At 30.5% G+C, this 16,834-nt stretch overlaps 1 protein-coding gene across 1 annotated transcript in view; it reads left to right on the top strand.

Annotated features, from left to right (window-relative positions):
• Window positions 1-16,834, top strand: part of LOC112693357 (leucine-rich repeat-containing protein 70-like) — a 59,036-nt gene that overhangs the window by 6,918 nt on the left and 35,284 nt on the right. The gene's annotated exons all lie outside the window — the stretch shown is intronic.

Raw genomic sequence — 16,834 nt, 5'->3', positions numbered from 1 at the left:
ACATTCATATTTGCGTTAGTTAATATTGCAATTATTAGTTTTAGTAGAAAATTTTGCTCGATTTGTCACAATCCAAAGTTTTATAAATCAAAAGCCATTTTGTTTTTTAATCGGCAGTATGTAGCTAAGCTGACGTATCACGAAGACATTTTTCAATGATGTATAGAAAAAAGAGAAAGAAGATTAACTACGGAACATATCTCTGATTTTCGGATGGCCCCCGAGCGATCTGAGGCTATGTTTCCCTCTGTTTTGTTCAGTCATATCGTAGTCATACTATCACCGGTTATATTTACCAACGAAAATAAAACATGAGAATTCGAAGAGGAAATTATCCAGCGGTACGTCCACGAAAACGCGCATAATACATATATCTGAGTGTTTTTTCATCGTGCATAACAAAACCGTGTGCGAACGCGTTACGAGTGTGTTCGCCGGGGGCGCGTTACTTGTGTACAACCATTATTGTACAATGTAATGTAATGATTATTGTACGATGTAATGTTTTTATGCATCGTGCGGCATGAAATGTTAAATTCTTTAGTAACTATTTTACTAAATTGTTCATCAAAGTTTTCTACCCTTAGTGCCACGGCGACCGTTTATCTTAATATTTTTCGGTAACTCAAATCAACTAATATTTTTCGTCGTTCCAGAAAAATTCGTTTCACTATTAATAAAAATATTTAATTTTTTTTTTTATTATTTAAATGTAACATAATTTTCAAACAGTTATTTTTCGTTGATATCTGAAGGTATTCTAGGATTACACATGATTGTAATAGATATCTAATATACCTAATATGTGTAATTAAAATGAGTTACTATAAAATTATCGCCTTACATTAATATTTGTTAAGCACGACCGCATGAAAAAAACTATTCCACTTCAAATAATACGTTTAGCATTCGGGAGCGATGGGTGAGTCGAGGTGGATAGGGTTATGACAGGGTTGAGTTAGGACGAACGAAATCGTTTAAAAAAATATTTTTTCGAGCGATGCTTTGCGCCGGTGCGGTCCACGTTCATGAGATAACGAGTGCAACGTGCAGAACGCGTGTGTGTACTATATGTGGACTGTTGCTGAATTAGACAAATCCGTTTAGCCATGCTTAATGTTGGTTAGGTATGTAACGTATTATACATTTAAATATAATATGTGCGTGTGCGTGTTCGTGCGAGTGTGTATACCTTGTATGAGTCGGATAGAAGAATAAATTAGCGGACCGTTGCGAAATATAACACGAAGGCGGTGGTGGTCGAAACACACAACGACAATGGGAGCCGCTGAATCTAATCCTATTAATTGCAGTAGGTCGTACACTACTCTATACTACTACTACTACTACTGCTACTAGCCCTACTGCCACTGAAGCCGGTGCCACCACTGCTATCCGGGCAGATCCCATTGAACAATAATATCCAACAAACACAGGTAGATTATTAATTAACGATAGGGTCCACCGCTTGTGTATTTATGTGCGTGCGTGTGTATGTGTTTGTGTGTGTGTGTTGTATTTAGGTATATTATAATAATATATGTATAAATAAACTATATACATCACGAAGGTACCGTCGGGAGCACTCGTCATAAATATATATATATATATATATATATATATATATGTGTGTGTGTGTGTGTGTGTGTGTGTGTGTGAGTGGACTATAACGCGCGTGTATTGCTGCTGATGTTGCGACAAAAGGATTTTAAAACAAGTGGGCGGTTTAATGTTTCACATGTATACGTGTGACCGAATTACAATGATATTGTAATCGTATACCACTGTACGTACACCGGCTATTACTGCACAGCAATAACGATAATAATAATAATAATGAGAACTGCGGTATAAAAACAACAATAGTAATAATAATACCTGTGTATAATCGTTATAGGACATTATTATATACGCGTCTGCGTTTTGGGCGCCACTGTCGCCAATCCACGGTCTTAATACGTACGTTTGCCAGCGCAGTGCATTTACAACTAGATTATAATAATATATCAATATTGCACAATGATTCACGTGAGTATGTTTCCGCATGCGTATGTACTACTAGAGCAGTGATTCTCATCCTTTTTCCGTTCATATCGCCTTTAGCCACTAGAATCAAACATTACGTCGCCCTAACATCAAAACAATTTTAATTATATAATTTTAGAATTATTCTGGAAATAACAGAAAAATAATAAGTACACCTAAAATACATTCGAGTTGCAGGATTCGATAAACATTGACACTTTAAAGTTTAAATTTTCAAATAAAAATAAAAAAATAGAGAGAAAAAATAATAGTGATTTGTATAAAAACTAATGAGAAATTTGATCCTGGTAGTTTTTACAAAGTTGAGTAAATCGAGAGTTATTGGTGGAAAAATCTAGTCACATATTGTCTTCTAGAGTTGTAGAGCTGTAATACTATATAGCAACTGCAGAATAACTGACTAACGAACCCGGTTAAGTTGATAAGATAGTTGATAATGCAGTGAGCTCTCAAATCAAAATACTGCATGTGTTTATCGGATTTAAAGAGTAAATATAAATAATATAGATACAAACTTAAAGGTATACTATTTACATGACAATTTGGGCCATAATATGATTTTATTCAAATTAATTATTTTCTTATTTTTTTTTCCTTCTCCCGTGGAGATTTCATGTCACTCCTACACTGGGTCCATGTCACCATTTTCACCTTTATTGAGATCCACTGTACTAAAGGGCCCATCAGAAATCGTTTGTTGAAGAAAATGTGAGAATTTATGGGATAAAAAAAAATTAAATAAATATAAAAAATAAAAGTGACAATCGAATAAGTATAATTACGAGAAAACAACTTGCAAAAGACCAGCGCCAACGGAGATGGCTTCATTACACGATTATTGAACGCATTTACTATAACGGTAATAATATACAGTCAAGTCGTGATAACTCGAAAAACTTGACAACTCGATTTTACTCTTATTCCTCTAGAAATTCTCATGACACTCAATGTATTATAAGTTTTGGCAACTCGAATTTTAAAATTGTGATAGATAGCTAAGTCGAAGTACATTATTATATCAGTACTATATAATAAAGAGTAAATGAGTAGATAAAGACTGATTATTAGCACATGCACGATAACAGTATGTATTGGTTAGTATGTCCCGTAATGTACAACCAAATACAACTGTCAATTGTTTCAAAAAAGCTAGATTTTATAGCAGTGTGATGATGATGTATGTTTAGAAAACAATGACGACGATGATGGCGGTGATTGGCAAATTTTAGTAGTTATATTCCGAATTTATTTCAAAAGTATGCTACAGTTGTTGATAATGTTGTAGTCAGTGGACTACATTATATTCTTGTATTATATTATATAGTTTATATGATATATATTTTTACTGATAACGAAATTATTGGTATAAATATATCAAATAATGATCCCTGATGAGCTTGAAAGACCTTTAAATATGATTACGGAGAATCAAGCAATGTCATCATTACTTTTCAAACTGTTAGGCAATTTGTTGAATCTGTCGAATGCATGAATACTTCTACATTCGAAGCCATAGTCAAATTAATAGATTTTGTGTTAACATTTATGTACATATATTTATTATAACGTTTTTTATCGTACATTTTTAAAATTATACTGCATTACATAACTCGAAGTTTTGATTTAATTTTGATAAATTCAAGTTAGTTATCTCGAATAATACATATCTTAAAGTGAATTTTTATCCCCCTTCAACTTCGAGTTTCGTGAGCCGACTATATTAGCAAGTGATTGAATTCGGATAATGCGTATCGTGAAACAATTGTAAGCAATACGTACGATCCAGGCTGAAATACAGTATTTGTTCGCTAATATTATAATTATTTTCAATTTTACTTGTTATATTCCGAAAATACGATCTAAAAAATAATTATTATTATTGTTTTATAAACAATTGTTTTGTAAACAAGTGATAACGGTAAATTGTTTGAGTAAAAGTAAATATTGCGTAACGTAAAATTTTTTGATAATTTGATGTTATTTTTCTGTCAATATAAACTTTAAAATGAATTATTTTAAAGTGTTTTATTATTGTTTAATTAGTATGAAATAAATTAGACAATTTAAGAAAATACACACGTTATACATTTTATGCTACGGTCCATCCCACTTATCATATATATGATTTTTCTAAGTTTGAAAATGTAATGCAAGTTTATTAATCAATTTTCAAAAATGTTTGTGATAGTTTTTTTTAAACATTGATTGTTTGATTCTTAAAATAAGATCAAGCTTTTGATAATGCAATTATAAATGTTTCATATTTCTTTACCAGTCACGCTATAATAATTATTTTATAGGTTCTCATGAGTTTTTATTTTAATTTAATTTTAAGTGATTTTAAAATTTAATTACAATTACAGTTTTCAAAAGATTTAACTATTTTTAAAATATAGTAAAATCTAAGTTAAAGTTGACAATTTCTTACAATGTGATTTTCTGAGTTCTGACGGAGACATTTAAGAAGAATAATTCAACTGAAATAGTATTATATTGTGTTTGTTTATAGCTTTAAGGCTAACAATTTCCGCTATTTTTTTAAGCATAAAAATTAGGACTCGAAATTGTGGGAAACCCAAGATAAATTTGAGTTTACCACACGCTTTTGAAAAAAATGAAGTATTTTGTGGTTAAAAACAAAGGAACAATTTATGAGTTAGATTATATGAAGATTTCATTAAATACAGATTTATTTAAATTTTCCACTGTCGACCTTAATTTTTCTGAATAAAAAATAAAGATAAAATATCTGTTTAATTCGCAGTATGTAAAGTTTTCTAAAAAATGGTGTTACGATGTTAAACAATACGAATACAACACACATATTTGTATAAACGTTTCACTGACACATATAAACATATATATTTTACACTATGCGGACTAAAAGTGCATGTTTATGTGTATGTTTAATGTTAGAGAGAGAGAGAGAGAGTGAGAGACAGAGAAGTTAGAAGTTGTAAATAATTTTTAAAAGAATGGTCAGGTATATTATCATCTAAATAACTATTAATAATATTTATTTGATGTGCACAGCATCTTTGTAGATCACATTTATATTAATTTAATTTATTGAATAATCTATTATATTAGGTTTCTTAAATTACATCTGCATTTTATCGTATTCATAATGTTTAAAATTATTCTTGGATCACACAATATTAGATATAACCTAGCCATGTGACAATAGTAATTGTTCAAAAAAAAAGTGTTTATTCTGAAAGAGAAATATAAGCACACATCGTCAATGAGTAAGGTCGAAATCTAAAAACTAATGGCTTTAAAACAAAAACGTGTACAATGGGTATAGATTGTTATATTATAGAGATGACTCTTTCCTTTAGCCCGTTGGCTACGCACCATTGAAACGTATACGTGGTAATGGTGTCGCGCTAGAATACAAGAGGGGACAAAAAAAAAAATAGGTTATAAACAATAATACTGAACTGAAAAAAATAAATAAATAAAAAGTTATTAAATATGTCACGTGGTATATTATCTCCTTCACGATTAACGAAACTAATAAAGTTTGAAAGCATTCGCGCGAGAACATGGCGTTTACGTTGGATAATTAAAAGATAATTTATAACAATATTTTTAATGGATTTTTCTCCCAAAAAAATGAGAAAAAAAACAAAATAATACAAAAGAAAATAATAAAGAGGTAAAATATGTACCGTTCGTCTGAATGACACGTTGTACAGATTTTATTATTATTCCAAAGTAATATTACGGTTAAAATTTTAAGTATTTCGCTTATTTCTGATATACGTACACAACGTAAATGATTGTATTGTATGCGCGCGCGGTCGGTCGTGTCTTATTGTTTTCGAGTAAATATTTGGTATCGCAGTTATAGTATTACAATATATGATGACGTATCATTATACGTTTTTGGCCGTGCTATTCTCTACACAAATTTTCGTAAAATATTACGTTGATAATTAATATTATCATTTTATATTTAAAAAAGGATACGCTAACGAATGTCTCGTTTAGTTTTTAAGCGCGCACACATGCTTGAGTGGGTTTTAAAATTTCAAGTTTTTCACGGCGATAGTGGCGTAACACCTCTCGTGTAATTCATTATGGTATATGCTGGTAAACTATATAATATCATAACGCATTACAAGAACAATAATATTAATACACTCGTGTGTACAATACGCATACGAGTAAGTCGCATCGACTTGTACACGCACACACCTACCGAATAAAAGTGCCCGCGATATTATATTAACGTAATTATATCGTATTTGCGTACAATTTCATAATCTAGATTTATGTAAAGGATTTCCCAAAGCGTATCATAGATATAGTATATATATATATATGTACGAATCGTACTGCAGTTCCTTCTCATGGTAAACTACTCGACGTGTTGCACTACCACGCGAAAAACGCATACGCACGCGCGCGCGCGCGCGCACACACACACACACACACACACACACGAGTATACCAGTACCCGGTGCAGAGATTTCGGTATAACGAATAATATCATACGCATGTGTGTGTACGTTTGCACGCATGTAATTGTGGCCGTGTATGTGTATTTATGCATTTATTCGCGTATGTGTGCGGGGCTCAGACCGCACTATATTCGTGCTGGAAACAAACGTGCATGCGCGTGTGTTGGTTTCCATCTAAAGCCGTAAAATAAACAAGCACCCCTGCTGCTGCCTTTGGCCCCGCCACCGAGACGCGATGCGACTTAATACAATTAACTCTCGTTTTGTACGTCGTATTATGCGCCGCCGCTCGCCCGGCGACTCTTCGGTAACAATATGTAACCCCGGTCGCGAGGTACGGTAGACAGTACACGGTGTGGCGGCAGCAGTGTAGTCAGTAGCGGTACACAGCTACGGTAACAGAACCAGCACAAGTAATACGACTACACGAATATATATATATACACAGTTCTCTTGGCTATTCTAATTTGTTTAATGCTTTTGCATCTTTATACACAGTAGTACTTCGTACCTGCCACCCCCGTGCCATGTACATTATTCTGCGGCGGCGGTGAAGGTAAACTTGTTTTTTTTCTACTTAAAAAAAAGGTCGGATGAGTATCATACACACATACATATGCATAGCGTTTATATATATATAAATTAATATATATATATATATATATATTCACACGCGTCCGGTAAACGGGAGTCATTATGGCGTAGTCTAGTTTTTATGTCACTCTTTTCGGGTACTGCAGTCATTGTTTGACTCATTATTCGAGCCTTTTGTGTATGGATTTTCAAGGGTGCAACAATTATTCATGGCTCGACTGATAATCGTTGAAAAACTGAGCATTTATTTTTGTAATCGGAAGGAAATAAAACCGACGGAACACCTATATACCACCTCTGCTGTGGCTCACGGAACGTAGAGGATAGACTTTATTCGGCCGACAACCAGTGCCGCATTTAGAAATTTTGCATCCTGGCGCAAAAAAAAAAAAATTGGCGCCCCTCTAAGGGGCCTACTCACGGAAAATATAGGAGATAAATCCTCATGAACCTTTTAGATATTCTAAAATCAATGCTGATAGCTATATCGCTATAAATACATTAGTTCATAGTTGTTTAAATTCCAAACAGTATAATACATTAACGTTAATTTATGATACTATTATTAAAAACAAAAAAAAAAAATAATAATTTCAAAAGTTCAATAATTCGCAAGTGAGCAAATTTCTGACCACAACATTTTGGCACCCTCAAAAACTAGCACCCGGGGCAGTTGTAGCCAGTGCCCCCCCTAAATGCGGCCCTTCTGACAACGAAGATGTTGCTATTTCAACAACGATGTAACGTACATTTATATATTGTGTATAGTGTTATGCATTAATGACACAAACTACGAATAAATACTTCATAAGTAATACAACGTTACCAATTGAACGCTAATTGAAATTATTCGCGTTGGACGTGAAACATGGTACTTTTGCTACTGCATACATATAAATAATATACAAAACATATGGTAATAACACAATAGTTCAATTTATTTACAGGTTATCTTGTATAATAACATATTGACGCCAAATAGACTTTTGATTTGAAAAATGTTCATTAAATGCGTTATGGACAGAATATTTTTACTAACGATCATTTGCTGTAACCAGTGATAGCGTTACGAGAAATTTATTTGTTAAATCTGTATTAACAAATTTTGAGATTATTGTCTTAAGGCAGTTACAAGACCTTACAGTCGTAACGCTTTCGGAGTGTACGCATAAGTCTCTGAATCTAAAGTTTGATTTTAGCGCAGGAATAATAATAATAAAAAAAAAACTGGGCCGCTCATTATGGCTTTCGACTACTTCGGTTTTACGTACCCTAATATATACATTGTACTATGTCCAATTTTTAATAGACTGCGTTCAGAAATATCTATGGGTCGAATAAATGTACTTCGATTTTTCTCAAATGTACTTCATGATATATGGTTATTATAGTGGTTGTCGAATAGAAAGAAATAAGAAAGCCATCATACGAACCACACTCCACGTCTCGACCGATCGAGCCCGGAACAATAACCGTATTGTCATCATATAAATAAGGTCTCAAGAGCGTCATCTGCATAGTATCGAGAACCAATCGATCGTATAGACGGGTTGGGTCGTCTTTCTTCGATCGACGAGTACGTGTGGAGAGATGTGGATAACTCGTTTGCTGGTGTAGATCTCGGCACGAGCCCACTATACACCACTCGGTCGCGATTTAATATGCATGCGATGCAAAGGTACGTGTACGAAGTTAAAGCGAATTTTAGCATGACGTAATGAAATTTGTAACCGGAGCGCAGTAGGTTTCAAATTCGCTCAACGGGATGATATCATAAAAAGTACATCCCTCTGACTTACCGACACCGCCACCAAGTGATATGCTTTTAAAAGATGGCTCGACGTCTCCGAAATACTGAAGTTCAGTCTTTATATATATATATAATGTATATGTATCGTGCCAACACAATGCAACACAATATAATAGGCATCCTATACGCGTGGATATCCATTACAAGTTATTATATTATGTCGAAGCGACTTGAATTTATGTATTGCGCGAACAGTGAGGATATGAAACTGGTCGGAATAATTCATTTAGCAGATTCAAAGAAACATTATACCTATTAATGAAACGTTTGGAATACTTGCAGAATCTAGCGAGTCTTACTTTTGATTATTCCGTGTAGTATTATATTGCTCGCGTTAAACGCTAAATCTTGGAAAATCAAGTGAAACCAGACAGTGTTGTAGGAAAATCATAAAACAGTTGATTCTGCTTCCCTCTTTCGTCACGGTTCTTCTGTTCGGTTTAAGTTGTGCGTATATTTTATAACATGACATCTGCCGTTATTTACTTAAAAATAAATTACATTTAAATACTTTACACGCATTTTATAAAAACTATTGACGAACACTAAAAACAAGAAATTTTACGGAGTAAATACAATTTAAATATTATAATATTTAATATATTTTATGTTTAAAATATAATTATTTAAATATAAATTTTATATACGTTAGTGCCCTAACGATGTATATGTTATAATCACACTCATCCGTTTACGTAAATGACTACTACTGCTTATTTCGAATTAAAAATGATAACGATACTTTTATTTTGTTCTTCGTTACCAAAAGTAAAGAGACAAATACTGAGTGAAAAAAATAAATAATTCTAAGTTTCAAATTTCAACGTAATCGTGAAAATTAATTACTTACATTCTTTCTATAGGTACTACAAGTTTTTACTTTTTTCCTCAACATAAATTGAAAGATCGTATTACAACTGAGTTAAATAATTAACTGTGTACATTTTATTTTAACTGTGTTTTGAGTTGACTGAAATTAATAAATTAGTACTTATTTGACCCGAAAAGAGTTTTCAAACATTTAGTCTTCGAGTTGACATTTCAATATAAATAGTTCCAGACATCTATTCAGAAAATGTAGTTTATACGAGTTTGGTCATCACGGTAATCAGTATAATATATTAGAACAATTTTTATGTATAAACCTAACGCTTCAAAAATATCATTCTGTTTGATATTATTATCTGAATACTTCTTGGATTGTTTGTTGCTTTAAAACAGTAATATTTTAAAAATAAAAATATTGCATTGTCTTAAACAAATGTTCTCATATGATAGTTTAAAAAAATACAGTAATTGTCTTTCAAAATTTCTTAGTTTGTTTATTGAATTACACGTCTATACGTTAAAACATGTAGTACATAAATATATAAATATTATTTATTAATGCATTGCTGATTATTGGTTATTTTAATTTATACTTGATAATACGAAAATAACAACAAAATAAAAAGGTATCTCTATGGATTAAAAATTTAGGGGCATCAAAAATAATAAAAAGTTATATGTACAATTATGCAAAATAAAAATAAAATAAAGTAAATAATGGTTAAAGATTGCCTCTAATTTATGAAACACAAAAAAAAAATAGAATACTTATAATTGCAAATTTCTAATTAATGTCTACATTATAGTAGTATTTAACTCTCTCAAGAATAATTGTCTAGTGGACCGTGTTATTTTTCAACGTTTTAAACCAAAACATTTTTAACTACCAACATTGTTATTGTGTACATTTTTTTTTACTTTTTATATACAACGCAAAATTACTTTTCACATTTATTTTGTATAAACTTATTTGGGATTAAAGTTTATGATAAAAAATAAAAAAATGTAACTTTTAATGTTTGTGAGTATTTATATATTATCTACATTTGTATTAGCCGAACAATAGTAGAATTTACGAGTTGACGAAGTACCATATTTGTATAACTTAGAAATAAATGTATATTATCTGTTTTTATAAAATAATAATCATGTATTGATATCGCAGAATCGTTTTCGGTTAAGGTTTATTAGTCGTTTGCTAGGAACATTTCTATTATTAACGGATTCATTTGTGTATAATATATTTGCATTGAAATATTTTGCATAAGTTTCTACAATTATTATAATTTCAAAATAATTTGTTATGGGTTAATAACTAAACAATATAATATAGAGTTTTTGTTTATAATATAGTCACACTATAGTAATATTATGTGCGTATAACATAATATCTAAATATAAATGATTTAGATATTACATTTTAACAATTTAATTTTCCAAATTTCTTTAATTTCGTAGGCAACTTTTCATGCTACGAAACAACTAAATGCATGGACATAAATATTTTTAGCATGTGAATTCAATTTTGTTTAATATATGGCCATTCATTTTTGAATTGAAATTAAAAAGTTCAGCATAGGGCAACTACAAAGTCATATTTTTGAACTGACTTAAGATTATATCACATTTTTGATCTATGATTTTTTATGTGCCTGCAAAAATTAAACAATTATACAAGATCCTTGCTCTAATCGCGTACTACACGTATGGGTTTCAACATCCTTGTCTGTTACTGTTCTATAATTAGATATAGATATAATGCCATATATATGTTTAGATTAATATCAGAAGTATGAGTCCATTAATATCAATTGACCATTGACGAACCTTTTAGATTAATATGGGTAATGGAATAATCAACTTATTATAATTGTTTGCTTCCGATGCACATTGTACTCCTAGTTCGGAGTAATCAACAATTAAATAATATTAGTATTGTAGTGTATAATTTGTAGTGTAATAGACGTGTCGACATAAAATCTATATATCTAGATCAAGGATGGCAAATCCATGGAATGCGAAAATTTTTACTATAAATATTATATAATGTATAATATTATAGGACCCATAATATAATATAGTATAAATAATTAACAAAGAAATATTATTATAATTATTATTATTATTTATTATATATTATTATTATTATGTACCTAAACTAACCTTTTTATAATAATACATTAATTATACAATTAAATTATAATATAACAAAATATTATATTTTTGGCACGCTCTATAAAAAAAAAAAAAGGTAATTTTGGGCACGCAGTATTCAAAAGATTTGCCATCTCTGATCTCGATCTACTAAGCATCATCAGAGGATCCAAATTGGTAAATGAATATATATATATGTATTTGTATATGATATAGAATATTAGGTAAAATTTAGGAATGTTCAGTGGCCTGCAGCAGTAAGTAGGCCCGAGACATTTCGTAATTATTCAACTGGTAAATTTGAAAAATAATATAAAAATTAAATAACGCGTAATACCTAGTTTGTGCACTTGTTGTATCTACTGTATACTGTATATTTGTATAATACACATAAAAAGTAGGCTAGCTCAATAGCATGAAATTTATAGTTTCACAATAACTTCATAAGTGGTAGTTTTACTCATTTTATTCAAATTTAAAATAAAATTTAAATTTTGAGTGTTGTTGACAGTAAGTTTAACTTTCAGTATTTGAAATATTTAACACCAGTTGATAAATTATTTTAAACAAATAATTTATATTCTGATTGAAGCTCGAGAATATTTCTTGGATTATATTGATTTTTATTTAATATAACTTACGGGTAGTAATTCTTAACCAAAAATCTCATAGTTTTTATTATTAAATGAAAGTAATTTCTCAATTATCTTTGTAGTTTTTCTAATATCAACAAAAAAATCAATCTTGGTTATAATTATAAGAAAAAATTATAACAAAAATAAAAGAAACTCGTTTATAGGTATTATAACGTACATTTTAGTTTTCTACGCATGGTGCTCTCAAAAATAAAACATTATAAATTGGTGTTCATAAAATATTAATAACAACAAAAACCACACAGTGGCTAATTTAAATTTACCGTTTTCGTATAAACGTTATACCTTCAGAAGATGTTCGGGTACCTAATAATTTGTTTACAAGAAGTACCTTTCTACATCATCATGCCTACGCCACATTGCTTATAAATCAAACGTTTTTCTGCCTTTTGACGTTCAAGACCTGTCTTTTTCCTAGTCGTTCCGTACAAATTTATAGCACAACAGTCACACCCATGCACTATACCTTGTGCACTTGAAACTAAAAAGCACTTATAACTGTTAGAAAGGACGTTAAATTATTCGTTATATGTATCTGCTTTTGCAACGCAGTGCGGCGCATGTATGTAAGCTACTTCGTATTAAGAACACCTTAGACCTGCATGGAAAGATTCTCTATATTTTTATATTTTTATATCCAATCTAAATATACATTAGATTATGTTTAAGCTCCTACTGTAATAACGTTATGGTAAACCATAACGATAAAAATAAGTATAGTTGAATGCGTTTGTAAGTTTTGAATTCAAGCGCGTGTTTTTGAAAGATTTCGAGTGATTGGGTTGATTTTTTAAGATGTTTAAATAGATTTTTGTAGTCACATTATTTAACATGATATTAATTTATGAATATAAAGTATTACTCATTATGTATTATACTGATTGTTACTATAAGTCTTCTATTACGTGATATTTTAATCAATGTAAATTACTATGGTACCTACGACTTGATTATTTTTCGTTTGTCATTTATTAAAATAAATATAATTTATTCTATTGATAATAGTTTTATTCATTGATTCAGCTACAATATTAATTTTTCATTTATTTTATAATTTAGTTTCTATGGCAACATAAAGCAAGGCCAACTTCAATTATAACTCGTCAAAATGTGTTAAGTAAATATTAATACGTTTAAATGAAAATTTAATTTAATCTAAATATTTGTTTATACACCTGTGTGGACTCATTTATACGCACTAACATACGCACACATACATATATATATATATTTTTTTTAATTATTTGATTTAATTATATTATATTACATCCATGATTTAGAATTGGAGGTTATATTAAATAACATACATATAAATCATTCATTGTGTGTGGGTTAAATCAATATTATACAATATTTAATTGGATATTCTCATATAGTGAAATGAAAGATTTCACAAAAAGAGTAGGTAATATAAGTAATGATATTAAAGATTTATTTACATGAAGTTTGTCGGGAAGACTTAAGTAACATAATAAAATAAAAATTGAATAAAACTAAACAAAACCGAGAGAAAAAAGTTGATAAGTAAATAAAACAATTCCAATTAATTTGTTGATTTCATGTGAAAGTTACATTTTACTCTATAGATTAAATATTTTCATCACTCTTTATAGTTGAAAATTAAAAGAAAAAATAATCACTTGGAAGAAAATATGATCAAAATGTTTTTGAAAACTCGATGATTACGTGTATATTATTATAATTCTTAAATTTTTTACCGGTGATATTATGGCGTTACTTGTAGTAAATTATTGGTAATAATTAATACACATAAATACGACGAAAATCAGATAATTTTTATTTTTTATACATTAAAAACTAGTGGGTTTCCAGAAAAACAATGATGACACGTTATGCTTCAAATTCTGGATAAAAATAATCACGTCCATTACATTAAAATATAATAATTAATGGTTTCCTCCTGTTTGGAATCTAAATATACGAGCTTGCTAAAAAAACATCATTATAAAATCAATACATCTTCTGTTTACCTTTAGTCTACACTCTAGCCCATCAAGATGATTTATTTAAATTACAACGCATAACGTTATTTCATCATATTGAACATCGACCCCATTATAAAAATATCAATGTATATTCACACTACGCGTGTTATATTTAATGAGTGAACACATTTTTTTTGTAGATTTATATCTGGACAAAGGCATGTTACTACGTACAGCAATAAATATCGTTTTCGATATTTTGAACTCGTATATATTCTCTTCGTGATTTTTTTCTTTTATTTTCAATAATTGATAAATTGTTGCGTGCCGGTATATGGGTACTGGACAGTGCAACGAGAGATGAGTTCACTCAACTGTTCAGCTTCGTAATCAATATTATTCTAAATTATTTAGAATAATAATAATGTTGAAATAAATAACTCAAGACTTTAAATTATTAACTTTATTGAAATATTTCTAAGTCCAATTTATTTAATTTGTAAAATTATTTTAAGTCCAAAAAATTAATTTATAAAACAAACTGGCGTGAAGGTGCGTGCATTAACAAGACTAAAACACATCTGAATTAGGGCCTATTTGGGACCCTCTTATATACCCTGATCTCATGGGACCTCTAATCGTTTGGTCATTTTACTCGTGTGCACTACCGGTTGTGGTTACCGATATGTGAATTCCATACATGGAGTTTTCTCTGTTAAATAAGGATGTGGCCTATGTTTAATAATTCATGCGTGTAACTTCTAATTATTTGTCGCATATATATTCTAATATATTTATCCGTATGATTATTATTTTATACGTGATTTATACCTATCATTAACTGGTACATTAGTCATTATTTTAATATACTTACTATTGTTCACTTCTGTGTTTTACATTCATATGTATTCAATCATTGAAAAAAAATGCATTGAACACCCTTATGTTGTGGTTAAGAGTGTATTCTGATTATTATATTCCTAACTGTGTACCACAATGTGTAATTACTATACATGTTCGTCATAGTGGAATCATTGTGTTATTGTAGTGCAATCGATATAGTATTTACATATATCTGTAACCTTATGTGATAGAATGTATGCCCGTGACATTATAATATGTATACACATAACAAAATGGTATTTTGATTAATATAAGCAAAATATAGAAAAAATTTAATTAATTTTCTATTTTTTTCACCGTTCAGAATGGTATGTTAGATCAAAAGGACGATGGTATCTACTTTATAATAAAGAATAGTATTTTTGTTTGTTTTTATTTTTTATCATTTCAATCGGCACGGATAATTATTGCTAAAAAAAAAAAAAGATAATTGGATTATTATAGATTTTATTCTTTTATTTTAACATAACAATTTTTCCAAGATGGGATTTATCGTTTCAGACAAAATAAGCGGGCATCCCCTGTCGTTCTTTCCTGAACACGTTGAGCGCTGCAACGTTTTGGGTAAAAAAGTATTCGTGGAAAAAACCAAACAATTCTTGTATATTGAGTTATGGGAATTATATATGTATAGGAACAGTAAGTTTCTTTTATATATATATATATATATATATGTATTATATGTTCGTCTGTGTACATAATGGTAAACTCGCGCATGCAGCAACGTCTTGGCATTTGTAGCAAATTGTATGCGAAAACTATTACAATATCGTGTGATCGCTATCACTTTTGATCGCGGCAACAATTCAGTTGTGCATTATATATATATATTATTTTGATTCGGTGACAGAGAAAAAGTTTATACTTCGTACACGCCCACCCACCACCACTGTATTATACGCCATCGTTATACGATATACCGCGTACACACCAGTATACATACACGCACATATAAGTGTATACACTATAATACACTATAGGTCTGTGAATTTCAGGTAAACCGAACTTTGTGAGTTATATTCCCAAAAGTGGACAAAAACAAGAGACACATGCAAATTGAAACGGAGAATATATATGGTCTTTCAGGTAGAGCTAGTGGTGAAGTCGGAGACTAAAGCCTCTTGGGGGCGCCCGAGAACACTGTATAGTTTTTTAAGTAGTTCTAGTGTGTGTATGTGTGTGTGTGTGTGTGTGTGTGTGTGTGTGTGTGTGTGTGTGTGTATGCGTATGCGTGTGTGCGTGTGTGCGTGTGTGCGTGTGTGCGTGTGTACGTGTATGTGATTCTGACGAACATGTATATCTACCCCACGTGTCGTAGAAATAACACGCAAACCTATTCTGACATGTTTTCTTTCGGGGGCCACCGGATGCTGCGAAGTAAGTTTTCTCGTCCGTTTACGATATTATTTCACGCCCACTCGGCTATCG

Source organism: Sipha flava, unplaced genomic scaffold (genome assembly GCF_003268045.1).
Source record: "Sipha flava isolate LNK unplaced genomic scaffold, YSA_version1 117_pilon_pilon, whole genome shotgun sequence".
Classification (NCBI taxonomy): domain Eukaryota; kingdom Metazoa; phylum Arthropoda; class Insecta; order Hemiptera; family Aphididae; genus Sipha; species Sipha flava.
Note: the sequence above shows the minus strand (reverse complement) of the source record. Positions and strands in the feature narration are given on the sequence as shown.